Raw genomic sequence first — 21,579 nt, forward strand, 5'->3', positions numbered from 1 at the left:
CACTATATCAACTGAAAATAAGAGAATAAGCTAGGCTTCAAATTAAGTCATATTAAATAGTTATGGACAGTGCAGTTAGCAGAATGCACACGCATGATGACAAGTTTGTGCATCTAACGGGAATGACACTTTGCACGTTAAGAGAAAAAGAAAGCGATCAATATAAAATATGGCAATTGCATGTAATCAAGGCAGTAATAATTAAAGCACCCAGCAAACTGTTAGGCTATTATATTTCCAGCCCTTGACCACTTCAAATATCAGCACATACGGCCCTTCAAGCGAAACGAACGTGAAACGTAGCCTAAGCGAAAGCCTACTGGTCCCAGGACCAATAGCCACTGTCACCCCAGCGGCATCCAGCTGGTAAGTTCTCAAAAACCTGCTGCAGACCGCTCTCCGTTGAAATGCACGAGTCATCGGTACATCCAGGCCACGGTGGACGAAAACGTCCTCATCTTTTGATGGGGCAATTATTGTAATGTGTGTCCCGTCACTGGACATTCCTGCGATCGCCATGGAATTTACTTTGATCTTGTGTAATTGGCGATTGTTCAAAGGAAACTGGATAAACTGTTGGATGTGGGGTCTACAGTGCGTTGATAGTTTGATGAATTAAACGGCTGACTGATGATTCCCAGTGTCGTCATTTGCGTTTTCCGCGAAGCCAAATAGGCTATCTTTATGTTTCCAAACATTTCACTCTGGGACACATCGTTGTTTAAAGGCGTCATTGCATCCCGCGCTAATTCTACGACAATATTAATACCTTCACGGTTTAAACAATGTCTTTTATCAATTCCAAGTCGGCTGCAGCCATCTTACGATTTTTTGTGAATAAGTCTTAGTGACTTAGGAGTCCTCATGAGGAGTTTTAAGCTGTCTTAGACTTAGGTGCTACTTTTAGGGATAAAATACTTTGTGAATTGCTCTTAGTAAAAAAAAATAGGAGTCCTAAATTTAAGACTGACACGCCCATTATTTTTAGGAGTTTCTCCTATATTCGCCACTTATGAGCTACTTTTAGCCCTAAGATTCTTTGTGAATACGGCCCCTGATCTCCTTACACTTTGTCATATTGAGTAGATTTAGTTCTTTCTCCAAGGTCTCTCTACTAAAACTTGAGTGCTGTTCCTCATGTGTAAGTTGCTTTGGAAGCATCTGCCAAATGAGTTCATGTAAGTCTAAATGTACTAGATTTACCTCTCTTCTGATACTAATTATGTTCTGTTGGATTCATTCCTTTTTAAACGTGTGCTATGCTATGCCATTATTTTAGCTGTCAGCTATTAGGTTGCTTGAAGTTATTAAGGACATTTGCACATCAGGAATGCATGATGACCTGAATTGACCTGACCTGATGACCTGGGGCCGTATTCACAAAGAATCTTAGGGCTAAAAGTAGCTCATAAGTGGCGAATTTAGGAGAAACTCCTAAAAATAATGGGCGTGTCAGTCTTAAATTTAGGACTCCTATTTTTTTTTACTAAGAGCAATTCACAAAATATTTTATCCCTAAAAGTAGCACCTAAGTCTAGGACAGCTTAAAACTCCTCATGAGGACTCCTAAGTCACTAAGACCTATTCACAAAAAGTCTTAAAATGGCTGAAGCCAGACGTAACGTGTTGGAGACAATGAACGACTCTGAATTGTTGAGAAGATATCGTTTAAACCGTGAAGGCATCAACATTTTACTAGAATTAGTGCGGGATGCAATCACGTCTCCAACTATCCGAAACAACCCAATCAGTCCGGAAGTTAAATGTTTGATAACATTAAGATTTTTGGCTACGGGGAAAATGCAACTTTGCAACGCAGACGACTTCAGAATATCGCAATCAAGCCGATTCATTCATCAAACAATCACCGCACTCTGTAGACCACACATTGTACAACAGTTTATCCGGTTCCCTTTGGACAATCGCCTACTTCAAAGGATCAAGGTCAATTTCATGGCGTTTGCAGGAATGCCCGGTGTCGTGGGTGCCATCGATGGAACACACATTAAAATAATTGCTCCATCCAGAGATGAGGACGTCTTTGTAAACCGCAAAAAGGTACATTCAATTAATACACAGATAGTGTTTGATCCAAATTTCACAATCATGGATATTGTTGCGAAGTGGCCTGGATCTACTCACGATTCGCGCATTTTAATGGAGAGCGCGGTCTGCGCCAGCTTTTTGAGCGGCACCATGTACCTGCTGGATGCCACTTGTAGGCTGACAGTGGCCATCCATGCAAGACATGGCTTTTGACACCCTTCCTCAATCCACAACCGGGAGCACAGTTGAACTACAACATGCAAGTATACGCATGAGGCCTATTTTGGTGACACAATACCTGTAGCCGCGACGGCTCTTTTAAAGTCCACTCCGCAATCTCCATCCTACATTGTGACTGGAGCGCATACCACCGCTTCTCTAAGTCATCGACAGAGCGACACACGGCAGGGAATGAAGCATTTATGTTAACACATAAGTCCTCCCATGCCTCACGCATAGTTTGCAGGGTGCTTTAATTATTACTTCTTTGATTTCATGCAATTTCCGTGTTTTTTTCGGCAATTTCTCTTTCTCTTAACGTGCAAAGCGTCATTCTCGTTGGATGCACAAACTTGTCATCATGCGTGTGCATTCTGCTAAGTGCACTATCCATAACTATTTAATATGACTTCATTTGAAGCCTAGGTTATTCTCTTATTTTCTGTTGATTTAGTGGGATCGTTAGGGGGATGTTAGGACTGAGTTTTGAATGAGAGCGCCTGTCAGCAACCAATCACCGTACGCACCGCTTCTAAACTCGTGCATGAGAATGGACGTCATCCATAGCAACGGAGTTTTTATCTTAAGCTTAGGAGTTGGTATTATCCTTAGTATGAGTAGGTCTCAGAGCCGTTGTGAATCACTTTTAAGAAATTACTCCTACGTAAAAGGTTTTAGCGCGAGTTAGGAGCACTCCTAGTGGTAAGATAAAAGGCTTTGTGAATACGGCCCCTGAAGCCGTACAGACGAACACCAGCCCCCGTACCGATTCAAATCTACTCACTTTCTACCCCCGATTTGGATCGTTGCGGCAAGAGAGTGCGGATAGAGAGTGCTCGTGTAAATGATAGGGCTATCTGTATTAGCTATCCGTATCAGGGGCCGTATTCACAAAGCCTTTTATCTTACCACTAGGAGTGCTCCTAACTCGCGCTAAAACCTTTTACGTAGGAGTAATTTCTTAAAAGTGATTCACAACGGCTCTGAGACCTACTCATACTAAGGATAATACCAACTCCTAAGCTTAAGATAAAAACTCCGTTGCTATGGATGACGTCCATTCTCATGCACGAGTTTAGAAGCGGTGCGTACGGTGATTGGTTGCTGACAGGCGCTCTCATTCAAAACTCAGTCCTAACATCCCCCTAACGATCCCACTAAATCAACAGAAAATAAGAGAATAACCTAGGCTTCAAATGAAGCCATATTAAATAGTTATGGATAGTGCACTTAGCAGAATGCACACGCATGATGACAAGTTTGTGCATACAACGTAAATGACGCTTTGCACGTTAGAGAAAGAGAAATTGCCGAAAAAAACACGGAAATTGCATGAAATCAAGGAAGTAATAATTAAAGCTCCCTGCAAACTATTAGGTAATCGGCATATTTCCAGCCCTTAAACACTTCAAATATCAGTCCATACGGCTCTTTAAGTCCTCCTGTCATAATGGACGAAACGAGGGCGAGACGTAAGAGAAAGTCGAACTGGTCCCAGGACCAACTGTCAATGTTGGCCCAGAGTGTGCTGGAGAGGAAGGGAGTTATAAAAGCTAAATTTGGCTGTGGGGTGACCACAAGAAAGAAGCGTGAGGCATGGGAGGACATATGTGTTAACATAAATGCTTCATTCCCTGCCGTGTGTCGCTCTGTCGATGACTGCGAGAAGCGGTGGTATGCGCTCCAGTCACGATGTAGGATGGAGATTGCGGAGTGGACTTTAAAAGAGCCGTCGCGGCTACAGGTATTGTGTCACCAAAATAGGCCTCATGCGTATACTTGCATGTTGTAGTTCAACTGTGCTCCCGGTTGTGGATTGAGGAAGGGTGTCAAAAGCCATGTCTTGCATGGTTGCCACTGTCAACAAGTGGCATCCAGCAGGTACATGGTGCCGCTCAAAAAGCTGGCGCAGACCGCGCTCTCCATTAAAATGCGCGAATCGTGAGTAGATCCAGGCCACTTCGCAACAATATCCATGATTGTGAAATTTGGATCAAACACTATCTGTGTATTAATTCAATGTACCTTTTTGCGGTTTACAAAGACGTCCTCATCTCTGGATGGAGCAATTATTTTAATGTGTGTTCCATCGATGGCACCCACGACACCGGGCATTCCTGCAAACGCCATGAAATTGACCTTGATCCTTTGAAGTAGGCGATTGTCCATAGGGAACCGAATAAACTGTTGTACAATGTGTGGTCTACAGAGTGCGGTGATTGTTTGATGAATGAATACGCTTACTGATGATTGCGATATTCTGAAGTCGTCTGCGTTGCAAAGTTGCATTTTCCCCGTAGCCAAAAATCTTAATGTTATCAAACATTTAACTTCCGGACTGATTGGGTTGTTTCGGATAGTTGGAGACGTGATTGCATCCCGCACTAATTCTAGTAAAATGTTGATGCCTTCACGGTTTAAACGATATCTTCTCAACAATTCAGAGTCGTTCATTGTCTCCAACACGTTACGTCTGGCTTGGCTTCAGCCATTTTAAGACTTTTTGTGAATAGGTCTTAGTGACTTAGGAGTCCTCATGAGGAGTTTTAAGCTGTCCTAGACTTAGGTGCTACTTTTAGGGATAAAATATTTTGTGAATTGCTCTTAGTAAAAAAAAATAGGAGTCCTAAATTTAAGACTGACACGCCCATTATTTTTAGGAGTTTCTCCTAAATTCGCCACTTATGAGCTACTTTTAGCCCTAAGATTCTTTGTGAATACGGCCCCAGATTGATAAACTAGGCTCCATGTAAACGGCCTCTTAGATAAAGGATTGTGTTGGGCCCAAAGATAAGATCAGTCCAACAGCGGGCCTTCAGCTGCAACAAACAGGTGTGAAGTGCACAGAAATTCAAGTGTCAACCATGTGACATACAACAGGGGGAAGCTATAACACGGATCATTTCTGGTCAAATGTTTGTCTGGGCACAAAAAAAACTTCATATCCAGGGAATAGATAGTGTATAATATGTCTCCTATATCAGTTTCATACACAATTTAGATCAAGTCACTTAAAGATATTAAACATAAAGCCTCTGGTCAATGTATTCCACAGTAAAGGCCATATAAGTGGTAGAGCTGTGATATGACTGGAGGTAATGGTCCCTTGATAATGTTTTTCTTCGAGTCAATGGAATATTTTTTGCTAATGAAACATTTGCTTTATTGTAACTACCTCAGAACTTCTGTATGTCTTTATATTTTCCCCTAATTCAACTCCTCCATTCCCCATTGGAGTCACTGAATACGTGCAGTGACAGTATGGGGGTACGCCTTCAGTGTTGTTTGTGTTATATAAGATTTTGTTGAATGACAGTAACTTCGGAAACGTCGTCTCTGCTTGATAAAGTTTTGCGAAAAAAATATTTGCAAAACAGTCCGGTTTAAGGAATTGGCCTACAACAATTTATTTATTTTTAAGATTATGTGTGAGCTTCACGCCTTGGAGAAACATCCCATGCCTCCAAAAGAGGGCGACAGAATCTGCATTATGCGAGAGGAGACAAGTAAATCTCTCTTTCTGCCCCCCCCCCCCCCCCCCCCTCTCTCTCTCTTTGGAGTGAGTGTTTTTTGTATATTAATAATTTCGATGGTGTCGAGATAGCATTAGGCTACCTTACCCATCAAGTAGTTAATATAAATAAAAACAAATCTGTAAAATACATTATACAGGAAAACTCTTCACGTTCACGCATATTTAAATATCTCAAGGAAGACACTCATTATATGAAGTGAGAAAAGTTTTCTTTTATTGGCACTGGTTTTCTGGATCTTATATACCTTCTCGCTGAGTAAGGAACACTTCAAACTTGCACAGCGGAAAAGGGAGCAATGAAAAAAGGGTGGTTACGTAAGGTCATTTTTATTTAATCTATGTGGCTTCCACTGTTTTTTTTCTACTGTTGTGCATAAAACGCAGCGCGCATTAATCTTTCCCTTTATCTGTACTGGGGAGAATTGAAAAGGGCTTATCCCGCGCGCTGGCCGCGGGGCGATGCGCACAGGGCCCAGGTATTCCACGCGCTGGCCCACTGCAAACGCAGAAGCCATTTCAGTCCCGTGTGACCAACTGGTGTAACGTGCCACAAAGGGAAATGAAAAAGGAGAGGGAGAGAAGGGGAGAGAGGAAGAGCAGGAAGGGGGGTGGAGTAAAATGAAGAGTTCAATTGGGGAGCGATGGAAATAAATAGGAGCCATCGATGATAAGACACACGCAATTTCCTCATCTATTTAACATTCATTGAATTGAATAATCCGCCCTTATTATCGTAAATAGTCTGCATATTTACCTTGAATATGCTAATTTATGTTTGCTTCAAGCGGTTGCGGACTTAATTTTTTCATCAGTATATGCATATCTTCCACCAGAACTCATATATACATATAGGCTAAGCTATAAGATAGAGAAAATAGACAGCGGAAGAGAGCGAGAGAAACAGCATCCTTTGTCTTTGACTGCTTATTGTTTCTTTCCCCCTGCATGCCTCTCTCCGCCTGAGGCCGCGTCAGTTACATTTCAATCAGTAGATTCATTGGAAAGTCATTACCGGAAACTAGGCCCTCATAATTGGCTGTCACTTTGCATAGGGGCAGCTCGCGGCCTCTAGGCCGAACGGCAGCGTGTTATCTTTCACTTTAGAGAAAAAATAAAATGGACAATTTATCATTTATCTTTTTATGGGAATGCATTAACAAGTTAAATGTCATTCCACTGCGTCCCACCCTGTTAATCCGTTCCTGTTGCCTTTAGCCTCGAAACCTTCCGTAACATTCTTGTATTTTCCAAAGGAACGCACTTCAGTTGCTAGCAAGGATGAGTCCGCTTCTGCTCTTCATGATGTCTGGCCTATGCTCACCCCATGTCGTTATTTCGGGTTCCTAACAAACCAGTAAAGTCATTCTCTAACCTGTCGATCAAGTGTGTCAAGAAGATACATCAGGGAACTCTGACATTTGTTCTTTCTTTCTCGAAGGTTACCCTCGTCGCACTCCAATTGAAATGTGCCCAAATAAGATAGATGTTCAATTTTCTGAAGGTTTATTTTCCTTCATCTGGCATTCCAGGTACTGTGGACAACTATGGGCAGTGCTGCTCTGGGAATATTGGTGAAGTGCTAGTTTATGTCTTTAGAGCACGTCTCAGGGCTTAATATGCGGCGCGCTCTGTTATTTGTCCAAGAGTGTCGTTAATGGTCGGTAAATATCAGAGGATGGGAGAGTGAATGCTGCATGAAGGCATGGACGAAATCAAACAAACCACCTCAATCACCACGGCATCCATTCCCATTCGTTTAACGGATTACCTGCGCGTTGAGCAGAAGGACATGACTCAAATGACACGTCTGGCATTCAAAACCTCTCGCTCCCACGGTCACCGACCTGTTTATACACGAATCAATCAGCATCAGAAACAGGGAAACCCGGCAGTTCTCGAGCGTCGCAGATTAGTGAGGGCGCGCTGGACGGTTTGGGGGTCACGCGTGTTGACAAATAACCTTCTAAAAATCCCATCGATGAATGCGCACGGCGCTTCGCCTTTGGCTTTGATATTGGACGGGTGTCGCGGAGCAGGTCGACCTCTAAATAAACAGACTGCATCACAAATGCAGACTGAGTTCGCTCGATGAGCAATTATACACAGTCGACAATGTAGTTTATAATTGGGGAGTAAAAGAACATTTGAGACAAACGACACTCCTAAACGCCTATTACATTATCACCAAATAACTCTAATTGGCCTAGACAGCCCACAGGCTTTCAACAGATAACAATACGCTCATCTGAAAGAACATTCATAATGACCTCAACTTCATCATCATTCTTATATGTCTTTCTTCATTATCCTAACACGTTTTTAAGTGACATTTTAAAAACTGAACTGGTCAAAATGTCTTATCTGACAGGGCTTGGCAGAAAAGTGTGCAGGTTAAGAAAAGTTCCGGTTTCTGAAGACGACAAAAGAAGAAAATAAGAAATCAGTTCCAGCTCGTCTAAATCTTTATTTATTTATTTAGCTTTCTGTATTGTAGGCTAATCTAATTAAACGGCCCCGGGGGCGCGTGCTTAGTGAATTATGTGAAAATTCAATCACGGGGCTTTAGGATTGAAGGTACCTCGCGTAAGCGGACAGTACTGACGCTGGGGGAGAAAGTTATTTTCTAGTTAATGGCGTTATTATTGTGAGTAGGCGACAAAGTCGTTGTGAAATTACAATCTAAAGAGTTGTTCCTATAGAGTCCCTTTCCTCTAGCGACGTGACCGCACTGACGTGGAAATTGCCTTTGCAGTGGTAATTGTTCTTCACCAACAGGGCACGGACTTAATTAGCAACACGGGCTTTGTTTTTCGTTTCAAAGGGATGACTCTAAAGAGCCCATTACTACACACATTTTATATATATTTCTTCCAATTTATTGCTAAAGTGGGGTGCATTGTATAAAAAAAGGTGTCTCTTTCTCTTTGTATATGCCCTGTTTGAAGAGAGAGAGAAAACAGTTTGTAGAAAGAGAGATGTGGTTCATAAATACTCATTCACATGGATGATCATGTACAGAAGACATTGTGTGGTCAAATGTCACCAAGATTAGCTTACCCAGAAGACTCAACTGTGGGTGGGAGCACACAATGCTCTTTTGCCACTATGTCCATCTCGAGGTCAATCGCCATGGTCACCTCATGGTCAAGGGGCCAGACCATCCACAAAAGCTCTTGACCCTGATGTGTGGTGTCTCTCAGTCTGAGCACTGAAGGACTGTGCCCTTGAGGTGCCCTTGGGTATTCCGATCTTAGCCATCTGGAAGACACTCTGTTTTATCAGCACCACAACATGAAAGCCAACAGACTCAGTCAGTCAGTCTGTCACTCACACACTACCCGCCCCCCCTTACCTTCCGACACACACGCAACCAAACACAATCACACATTTTCCATTATGTTTCACTCAGTACCTACTCTCTCTCTCTCTATTTCTGAAAGGAACAAAAAAGACATGAATACTCAGAGATAGATTCAGTTCATTTTCACTTTATTTGCAGAGTTCTACGCACAAAAGCAACCATCACAAAGCACCTCTTTACAGAGCCTAAACCATGAGGTTTTCTGTGCAAACATTGTGTGAAAGAAGTAGTGAAAATCCCCATGTTCAAATAATGGAACTTTTATGTGACTGTCACCCAAAAGGGACACCCATCTGTGAGAATTTCTGGGTAGTGAATGTGTTTAAGAGCCACGCTATCCCATCAAGATTTTATTTGTAGAGATTTTGGAAGCATAGCATACTAATTATGCTGCTGAACTCGGTTTGCAGTTTAGCTTTGGATGATCATATGGTATAAAATGTAGAAATGCACCCCCACGCACACAGACACACAGACACACACGCACACACACACACACACACACTCACACACACACACACACACACACACACACACACATACACACACACACACACACACACACACACACACACACACACACACACACACACACACACACACACACACACACACACACACAAATACATGTAAACTCACAGATGTGGAAGTGAATGTGTGTCAGCACAAATGTGCAGCATCTCAGGGTCATGACCCCTTACCTCTTGACAGAACCAATCAGAACAAACTTCTATCTCTTTCAGCCACTCAACAAACATTCTCATAACCTCCAGAGCAACTCTGAATAATCAAGACACGCACACACACACACATGTGCGCGCGCGCACACACACACACACACTCACACACACACACACACACACACACACACACACACACAAATACGCACATACAATTTCCCCCAAGGGCAGTAAGGGATTTTCTTTTCCACCTGTAGGGGGTCAATCAAAGCGGCTTTACAAACCAACATCATGAAGACACAGAATGGCTCTCCAGTGAAAGAGTCATACAGACACAAACCCAGCAAAAACCCTAAACACACATAGAATTAAAGGGGCTTACACTGTTCTCAGCTCCCCCGAGGGAGATCAGACACCGGGGGGTCACTCCCCCAAATTTAGTCCCAGGATTCATAGGCCTCCATGGGGGACAAGGTCAATTTAACAAGCTTAAGGCACGCATGTCCCTCTCTATTGCTTTTACGTCTTTGCTCTCTGTCTGTCTATATTCATCTCTTTCTCTTTCTCTCATCACCCCTTTTTTTTGCACACAGCCCCCTCCACCCCACCCAACTGTAATTGGTTGCTATCAAAGCCAATTGGCGTCAAAACAAATCTCCTTAGTGATGGCCTGGGTTCGTTGCTGGGGAATTGAAGGGGTCTCTCTTGGGAGCGTGCTGAGTTCAGAGGTGATGTCTGTAGTTGTTGAGAGGCTGTGTGTGGGGTGTGTGTGTGTGTGTGTGTGTGTGTCTATATGTGTGTCTGTGAGACAGATAGAGAAAGAAAAAGACTGCGAGACTGACAGAGACCAGAGTGAGTAAAACAGCAGCAGGTGGTGACAAACCAAATTAAATGTCAACTTAGTGCGTGTAATGGATGTTATTCAGCATGGTAATATATCTGCACACAGGAGAGTAGTAAGCATCATGACTGAAATTTATATATATTTACATGCAGGAATTGATAGCCTTCGTCCACAATGTAAATATAAAATAACAGTAATGTAAAGATATTCTATAGATGTATGGACACTGGTAGGGATGGTCATATGAAAGAAGCTGTTTGTCGATACAAGTTTACACTCTACAGAAGATAAAGGTTTTCACAGTTCCTTACTTTAAAGTTACCCTTCCATGCATTAGTTCTTTAGTGTCTGTTTACAATCTGTTTTTTTATCCACAAAAAACTTTTATGCACCTCCTTACAAAATATGCTTTGTAAAAGCTGGAACAACCACCCTGAACACAGAACGCAAACAGCCCCTTGTTAGAAGAACAAGTCTGAAGAAGAACCACAGATTTTCAGGTTTTTTATTAGTGGATGTTGCAGTGGCCTCTCTGATATGTCAGCCCCTTTGTTCACAGGCTATTGAGCACTGGAGGACTCTCTGGCTCTTTTATCACATGATTGACAGGTGACGAGGTCAGACCACAACTCTTTCCCACAAATGGCTTCCGTGTGTCGTTTAGCGGATAATTAAAATCTAACCCGACTTAAACCAGGCAGGGGGGAGCGGGGGTCCCTGCACCAGTAAACTGACACCGCACGTAAAGCCGAGAAAGGCAGCAAACGGACCGCGTGCGACCAGCTGCACCGCACATTTGTGCACCATGGAGACGCCTCGCGATCATGGCATGGTCCGCTTGGCGCAGAATTAATCTCATGAACTGTTTAGATAAGAAACACACACACACATGGACGCATGGATACACACACGGGCACACACAGATTTAAAGACACACACGCAGACACACACACACACACACAAACACACACACACAGACACACAGAATCTGAACCTAGACCGAGTCAAAATATTTGGGTTCTGGTTAAATCCTAGTTAAACCACTAACACCAAAAGAAGCACACACTACTTCCTCTTACAACCACACGAGAGTGAGAAAAGGAGAGATAGAGAGAGAGAGGGTAAGAGAGAGAGACTACAGAAACGTGAAGGAAGAGCGTAAATGACAGATTGGACATAAATCACAGCTGTATGCGAGTGAGTGTGTGCATTACGGCCCAGAGAGTGTGTTGACATGTGTGTGTATTTTGGCTGAAAAAGTGTGTGTGTGTGTGTGTGTGTGTGTGTGTGTGTGCCTTCGTAAGGAATTTCATTACGTTGTGCTTGTCAAGCACTGATCCCTGATTAGGGATCTAATAACCCAGTTTAGACTCTAAGTGGTCTATTTGCATTCTGGTACTTGGAACGGAATTCTGCATATGTGTATGTGTGTGTGTGTGTGTGTGTGCGCATGTGTCTTTTGGCCTTAATGCTAGATGTGTGAATGTCAGTATCCAGTATACGTATGTTTCCATCTGTATTTAGTGAGTACACACATAGTGTTTCTATCTAACTGTGTGCTCTAATGATAAATGTAAATGCAGACAAATGGGAAGTGTATTGTTGCTGGACATGTACAGAAAGTACACACACACACACACACACACGCACGCACACACGCACGCACGCACGCACGCATGCATGCACGCACGCACGCACGAACGCACGCACGCACACAAACATACACACACACACACACACACACACACACACACACACACACACACACACACACACACACACACACACACACACACACACACACACACACACACACACACACACACACACACACACACACTAGTGGCTGTGACATGATTATCCAGTCTGTGGAACTGGCCTTGGCCAGTAAAGCAAGAATTCACTAAAGAGCAGTGATGGACAGAACAACCCTAAGAATAGCACATGATAATGAGGTCTGGATTATAAGGATCAAGATTTCTCTCTCTCTCCCTCTCTCTCTCTCTGTCTCTCATTCTTTCTCTCTCTCTGTCTCTGTCTTTCTCTTTCTCTTTCTCTTTCTTTCTATCTACCTATCTATCTATCTATCTATCTATCTATCTATTTATCTATCTATCTATCTATCTATCTATCTATCTATCTATCTATCTATCTATCAGCTTGACTCTCTCTCTCTGTTGCTTGTTTTCAGTCTTATCTTAATAACAAGGCTTTAAAAAAGTGGGCTATTGAAGAGCAGAGCTCTCCTGGTTCACTGTTTCCATCTTGTATAATGTGGATTGATTCTTACATTATTAATGTTAGGTAATTACTTGGGGATGACTGGCTGCAGTGATATAAAGAAAACAGCAGGGGGAGCTCACATCAACCTTCAAAACGGATGCCACTGTTGTGTCTCAGTCTAATAACCTTGGACACAGATGTATGCTGTTTGCCTGTGTTTGGGGAAGGATGGCCAGGTTGGGGGCTTAGTTATTTATCGTCCTCATACTACCAACAACGTCATAGACAGACATGGATGTGCGTGCACACACACACATACACACACACACATAGGGCTCTTCACCCAGTTGAGACACTTAAGGAGATCTGTCAAAATAAACAGCTTAATCAATTTAAAACATGGACGTATAGATGGATAGATGTATAGATGTATGTAAAGATAGATAGAACGAGTGAGAAGGGAGAGAAGTCTCCCTGGCCTGGTCTTGCATGAGAGAACTTGTAGGTGTCAGCATTACAGTAATAGCCCCATACAGCTGTGTTACTAAGGTGGGGGTGTGTGTATGTGTTTGTGTGCCAGTCTGTATATTTGTGTGTGTATGTGTGTGTATCTGTGTGCCAGTCTGTATATTTGTGTGTGTATCTGTGTACCAGTCTGTATATTTGGGTGTGTGTATGTGTGTGTATTTGTATGTCAGGCTGTATATGTTTGTGAGCATGCAAGGGTTTGTGGGAGACACACTTTCTCTTCCTTTCTTGCCCTCTCTCTCCTTCTCTTGCACACATTTAGATAGAATGTATGCACCTTTAAAAGATGTTCTCCCCCTCAGATACTGAACCTATTCCTCCTGCCGGACTACATTTTAAGTTTAGCTGAACTATTCTAAAAACTTTCTCTTATGGTATCTTCATGCATAACTCTCACTCAGCATCTTCAGGTTCTCCACATATGAAAAAAAACAGATGGTCTTTGAGATTGACATGCAAATGTGTTAAGCTATGGGTTATCATCATTTGTTAAGCATATGCTTCAGCAATTTTAATAACATAGTCATTTGGGAGTGTTTGCTGAATTACTTCTCATTCAAACTTTGATTGTTACATGTGATTGATGAGGACTGATTCATAGGCCACTGAGACAGAGTGAATGTGCCAGGTCAGTGTGAGGGGGAAGTCCAGTAACATTGTGTACCACTACGTTAGGAAATAATGTTCTATATATGGTCCATTCTACCGAATTGGTGCAAAGTCACGTCGGAAATATTTTTTCCCCCAAAATATTTTTATTCCCAGAACTTTGTCCGTACGTATATTGTACCATATCTAAAGTACACAAATCTAGTAAAAGAACAGTCAATTTTTATATTGTATTTTCAGAATGTGTTCGAATGTTTTTCCTCTTCCAAAAATTGTCACTACTGAAACATCACATTTACTATAGTAAAAAAGTATTATTATTGACCTGTTCAGATTGTGTTTCCTTCCCTTCTCTGAAGAGTATTCTTACAAATATATCTTGAAGGTTTTCACAATGAAATCCATAAAAATGAAATTTTTACCAAACTTTCAAGTTCAATTTATACAATTGATCTGTTTCGGTAGTGACTCCACTGTTGGATGGAAGTTAATTTCTCTCCCAAAATCTTCCAAAAGGTGCTCTGGGGCGCCCTTTAGTCCACACAACACATTTATTTAAAAATGATGGGATTGAACTACTTACCATTTCATTTTGTCACTACCGAAATCATCTGGTCACGACCATTTGTTTCGGTAGTGACTGTTTCGGTAGTAACAATTCTAGCTAACTTTAAGCATAAATAAAGAATTCTAGCAAGCACACGGCTTGTAAACAAATCTTTGAAGAGGTGTACACACATACAAACATAAGATTTTGCATGAAACCCCAAAAGGTTTACTTAATTGAAGAAAACATGGGTTTCGGTAGTGACAATTCTTAAGGTTACACGTCGATTTTCAGACTTTGGAACACATTTACATAAAAACTATGGCATTTAGCTACTTACCATTCAACCATGAGGGACAGGGATGCAGTGTCACTGCATGGTCAAAAATGCAGGGTCGTGGCTAAAACACAGGCTCAGCCAATGGACTAAAACTCTTGTGTTTCGGTAGTGACATGAAAACTAGGGACATGATTTTTTTGAGTATAGTTAATTGATTTAAAAAATTAAACCCACAATAAATCTAAATATTCCAAATTTTGTTTCAACCCAATCATAAAGATCTTGAAAAAAGTCTAAAAAAATTGAAAAGTGTTATTTAAAGGCATTGAAATTTAGATGTTAGGGTTGGGGACAGCTACTTCCTAATAGAAAGTACCCTATAAATGATGATTTTGTATATATTTAGCTTATCACTATCTCATTTAATGCATTGGGTTCATATAGACCATAACATTTTCTTAGTTAATATATTTGCCTAAATACCTAATTGTTTTGTAAATAGTTTTTATTCTTGAGGGACTGCATATTACACGAATTTGGTAGAATGGCCCATATAGTCATATATTCACCATTTGTCTTTACAGCACACAAGATCTACCTTCAAATGACTGTATGTGATCATTTTGGAACAAGGAATTTATGTGGCTTCAAGATTTCCCATTGTTTTTAAAACAGGTTGTGAATGTGGGTACAGAATTGTCTCTTTCAAGTGATTTTCTTCATCCTTCTACGTATATTATTCCTCAATCACCAACTGCTGTATGTGACATGAATAGCACTCAGCTTGCCAAAAAAAGGAGCCACTTAGTTGGCATGGCGAGTACTGTAGTGTGAGGGTAATTAGAAAAATGCTAATCTGGAAATAAGAAATACAATTCCAGTGCCCACTGTTATATTGACAACATAGCTAGCATTTTGACTATCTTTATTTGTGTACAATGACTTGTCATTCTAGTGGCACTGACACATTAATTGATATACTGTATATTACTAAGTTACAAAGAATTTTTAGCAAGTTACACGCATGTGCAGGTAATACGTTGTGTGGTGCTGCTTGAAAACAAAACTGTAACCTTTTTAGATATTGACAAGGGGGTACCCCAAGGCTCTGTCCTTGGGCTTTTACTTTTTATTATTTATATCAATGAAATTGCCTCCACACTCACTCAACTTTGTCAAGTTCATTTTTATGCGGATGACACAGTTCTGTACTGTAGTGCCTCAAATATTGACTCTGCTATAAATACATTGCAGCTCTCCTTCCACATGCTAGAGAAGCAGTTAAGGCTAGCTTTACACGACAACGATCTGAACACAAACCGCAAAAGTGGCGTTGCGTTCCCACTTTTTATTTCGCGTTTAGACGAGCGACTTTGGGTGGAAATCTGCATGCACACGGGGACGCAAAAATGTGTGAAACTTGATGTAGTATGCATGCCAGTTGGCTAGGTGGTACTGTGAAGCACTGTCATACAACAACACCAAGAGCGCGCGCATGCGTTGAAACGTCCTTCTACTTCTCTCCTTAGCGCGAAATCGAAATTCGGAAAACCAAAGCATGGCAGCAATCCGACATGTTAATTTCCTGTATGTGTGGCCATTAAAATAATGTTGAATCTGACGTTTGTTGGTGTTTGGATGTACTGCACATGGGTATGACGTCAACGCGTAGGCAAGGATAGCCAGCGTGAGCAGCTCAGAGCACACTTTTGCGTTTTCAACCCTTTAGACGGGAACGTGACGGTGGAGCGTTTTTAAGATTTCCACTCTGGAGGGTGGGTTCATTTCTTTGCGTTTTCAAGCCCCAAAAACGCTGTCGCCGTCTAAACGAAAGGCACATCTGATAAAATATTTTGTCGTTTTCACCCGGGAGCGTTGTCGTGTAAAGCCACCCTAAGTGACCTCAAGCTAGTCCTTAATTGTGCTAAAACCAAATGGATCCTTTTTACTAAAGCTAGAAGCACTGATTTTAACAGTTTAAAACTCTGCTCTAGAAATGGTTCTGCTCTAGAAAGGGTCACCAGCTATAAGTACTGAGGCATTTGGGTTGATGAGAAGCTTGATTTTAAACCACATGTATTTAAACCAACTCACTAATAAGCTAAGAATAAAATTGAGTTTTTTGTACAGAAATAGGTGCTGTTTTACTTTTCCAGACAGAAAACGTATTATTGAGTCTGTTTTTGATTGTGGTGATGTAATATATGGGAATGCATCCCACAGCACCCTAAAAACCCTGGATGCTGTGTACCATTATGCTCTGCATTTTATAACTGGAGACCGCTATGGCACACAACACTGCACTCTGTAAACAAGGTTGGCTGGCCAGCCCTGTCTGAAAGAAGGAATGTTCACTGGAAGATTTGAATTTACAAAACAATCATTGGGCTAATGCCACTATATCTCAACTCTCTCATCAGCTGGAACTGTAACACCATCAATACACGCTCCCAAAGCTTGCTTTCATTACATCTGCCACATGCCATTACAAAACTGGGGAAGACAGCCTTCTGTTTTAAGGCACCCTACATTTGGAATGAGGTCCAAAAATCGTTAAGGTTGTGCGCATTTGTTTCACTAAGGGAATTCACAAGTCAAATCAAATGTACAACTGACTTCTCCTGCAATGATTGTAACTGTTGACCCAACCATAGGTTTTTACTGGATTTACTGGATATTCAAAATTGTTATTTATGACCGTTCCCTTGTACTCCTGGACTATTTTACATGCATTGTTATATTATTTATTTTAATTTTTAGATTTTTCCCAATGTATTAACTCTCATTGTAGCTTCGGCACCATTGAAAATGAGGATCTTATTCCTCAATGTGTCTTCTGAGGCCTAAATCAATCAATCAATCAATCAATCAATCAATCAATCAATCAATCAACCTTCCAACACAGAGGCAAGGCTTTATAACTGCCATGACACAAACCCAATGGACATGGTCTGCCTAATACAGAGCATCTCTAAAAGAGCTATCTCATGGTATACTTTTGACCTGTCTGTGTGGTGAGATAGTTCCTCCTATCATTTGGGGGAGAACTAGAGCAGCTGGCAAAGGCACTGAGCAGTGGGATCTGTGCTGCCTGGAATAAACACAACCTGGTAATGATGTCCACTTGTAACCGGTGATCGTCAGCACTCTAAGAAGTTTAAGAAAAATAGAAGAAAGACATATAGAATTGATCTGACATTTTTCAATTCCGTCACATGAAGCTAAATGTGAGTGTGTGTTGCTGTTAATACACTATAAGCACATAATAATGTTTGTGGAACAGTATTTGTTTTGTTTAAATGTTTTGGAACTTTGGAACTTAGTGTGTCTGGCAGTTGTGATTAGAAGCCTATTTACAAACCACAAGGCTGCTTGAGAAACAATAACTGCTGTTTCATATGCTACCCTGGTTACATAACAAACAAACAAACAAACAAAAACACATGCACACAATTTCTTTGTGAAAGTGCCCTCTTGGGCACACTCACTGAGGCATCTGGAATTGTCGACATCTAAAGGATACAACAATTATTTTCTATTATCCTTTAGGGAACTGAATTACTTCTGTTTTTCGGTTTATGCCACCTGTGAAACTGAAGCGTTTATTAACCCCCAGAAAATAGTCTCCTGCCACTTCCCAAGGAGTACCTCTATCCCAGGGTGACGCCACAAGGGTTCAAGTAAACAACCTGTCTGTTCTGAGCATTAGATCATAATTCCTGATGTCATCAGTGTAATCATCTGTGCAGACGTCATTCATCTCGGTCAACCTCAGGACTGACTGATTCATGCTGACTGATATCTGCCTTTTTGACGGTCAGGCAATCACTTCTTAAACCTACTCTTGAGGTGGCTCCCTGCGCAGGCTGTCCACTGAAATAAGCTTTCGAACCCTTAACTTTGCCTTCCTAGTCCTGTAGAAGTGTTGGTGTTTACATCAGAATCCATCATCCTGGTAAGTAATCAGCTTTTATGTCAAACTCCTCCTTTGCACCAAGCAGTAACTCGTCCACAGCTGTGCAGTACAGTATGCAGTATGATTCCTGACATGCACCGTTAGTTAGAAAAAAAAAAACATGAGAGTGAGGTTTGTTTTGGATGCAGTCAACTGTACATATCTCATCTTCATAGCTTGTGTTTTGAATAAGCTTCCCTCTTAGCTTCTCGCCAACAAAACTTCCTACAGTCATGCAGGGCCTACATACAACGCAAGACTGCCTTTTCTGCAGTGAGGTTGTATTTCCTTCAGATCTTTAGTTTGTTCCTTCGGGACTTCTTCTTTTTTTTGTGCTGTCTGTGCTTACAGAGTTGTTGTTGGATGATTCTGATCTTGCCTTGATTGTGTGTTGCATTCATTATGTCTGCATGAGAAGAGGGACTGAGCCATCTTAGTTCAGGGATCGACTAAGGGCTTATGATGAGTTTGGTTGGAAAAAGGGTTTCCTGTCTCAGAGGTATTCCTGTTTTGAAGGTGGAGAGGACTGCAGAAAGTCAGATTACAACATTCTCTGTGGATATGTGAAAACTGAACGCTTAAGGATTTTCCATCACCAATCTAAAAGAGGCAGAGTCTGCACCTAAACCATTTTATAGGAAGGGAGGATGTGGATTAAAAAATGTATATCTCAAAATGTAAAATCTAAACACATTCCAATACTTTGCAAAGGGCAAATACAATGTCATTTGAAGTCCGTTGCTTTGCACTCGTTTGTTCCCCAGGCTGGCTTCCTGCAGGGGATGGTGTGAACAGTTGGCCTGCTGTATACAGGTGTGTCCAGTTGGCGTGCTGTATACAGGTGTGGCCATTGCTTGGGTTTGTTTGTGTTTTTGTTTTCTGGAGGGAGTCAAAATAGTGGCCTCCCTCTGTTGTTCATGAACACTACCCTACCCTGCTTCCAGACATTTAGATTGGAATGATAATGTGACCGTAAAAACAGATAACCTCTATACCTGATACTGTAACTTCAACAGGGATGACATAACATGCCATTACATATTGAGCTCAGTCACATGTTTGTGCAGGTTAAGGTCATTCTGAGCCTATTTGAAGATGGTTACTTAGTTACAGAATCCAGCTGAACGAAAAAGCACCTTTTTTTTATCAGCCTTTGTAAACAGACAAAAAAAAATCTACCTTTGGTCTCCCTGAGGGGACTGTCATAGGACATACTAAATGAACAAAACTGGTTAGAGGTTACTGGAAATGGAAGACTATTCTTGAACAGGAAAGTAGACACATCTAGACATTAGAGATGGTGATGGTTACAGAAATAAGAGGTTGGAAAAAGAGTGAGTAAGAAAAGTGCAAAACATTCAGCTAAAGGATACACAATCCAGCAAATGTCTATAATGTGTTACTAAAATGTTTTAGCAGCCATGCAACAATTCTCTCACTAGAACAAAAGACATGTAACTAAAAAGGCTGATAAAATGATGATGATGATAACAGATGGTTGTGCTGGTGTAACCACTTTCTATCAAGGACAAATGACCACGGTGTATAGAGGGGATGCTAATATTTAAAAGGGTTAGGAATCAGAACTGCAAATGCAGAGAATGTCAAAGCTTTAATGTTATTATAATTAGAATTAAAATTACATTCCTATAAATACTGTTGTCTTTTGATTCAGAAATGTGTCTGTGTCCAACTGTATAACATTCACTATACTGCCTAGTCTGTCAAACCGGCACAACAAATCAGCCACTGGAGACGGCTGTTCAGTGCTGATGCATAAAAAAGCAGGACCAACAGCCTGGAGAAATAAGGCTCAAGTATCGCCGTTTGTCATCAATGCCAACAAGTGTAGATATCCCGGTCATTCCTCTTATGCGCTCATCAGAAAGCTACATTAGGGGCACCCTATGACGTAACACATGCCTTCAAATTCAAATTCAAAAGGCTTTATTGGCATGACTGCATACAATACAACGTTGCCAAAGCATGTTTACATAAAATGTACAGTCACAATTAACATAAATAAATAAAAACAAACAATAAGTTAAAGATGGTAACAATGTGGTATATAAACATATAACAGGCTAATTGTTAATTATTAAACATTAAATGTTAGTTATGTGGGACAGGGGGTTCACATTACTGTGGAGCTCATGACAGGCTGATACATATTTTGTTGCCAGTCTACAGCAATCCTCCCTCTCTCCCAGTAGAACTGAGAGCCTGTCAAGATAATTTAGATGGTGGAATTCTGGAAATATTTGTGTTATTTTGTCAAAATAATGGTCTCTAAGACTTTGGTTATGGTTGCAGTGAATCAGGAAGTGTCGCTTATGTATCCTGGTTACAGAAGGAGCACAGCCTCTCCTATCTGGGCAGCCAGGTCTGTCTGTGCCGGCTGACTTTTACTGCCAGGTTGTGCTCACTCCATTCTATCACTAAATTAAAGACAGTGACATTGACTGCACAATGAGATGCTGGGCAAATCTAGCTGGTCAGACCTCACCTGGGTGCCCTGGGCAAACATATGCTGCTCCTAAGCCTAACAATGTGTCCTGAGGTGATTGGCTATGTTGTTTATATGGCAAGAACCTCCAGTGCTGGGAGTGAGGGACAGAAAGGAGGAAGGACTCTTTTCAGAATGATTTCATTCAGGGTGATTCACATAGATATAAACGCAAGGTTGGGGGCGGGGAAGAAATGAATGTTCTCAGACAGTCTCAAGAGTTGTGATTCTTACGGTCATGAAGTG

Source organism: Sprattus sprattus, assembly GCF_963457725.1.
Source record: "Sprattus sprattus genome assembly, chromosome: 13".
In the NCBI taxonomy this organism is placed as follows: Eukaryota; Metazoa; Chordata; class Actinopteri; order Clupeiformes; family Clupeidae; genus Sprattus; species Sprattus sprattus.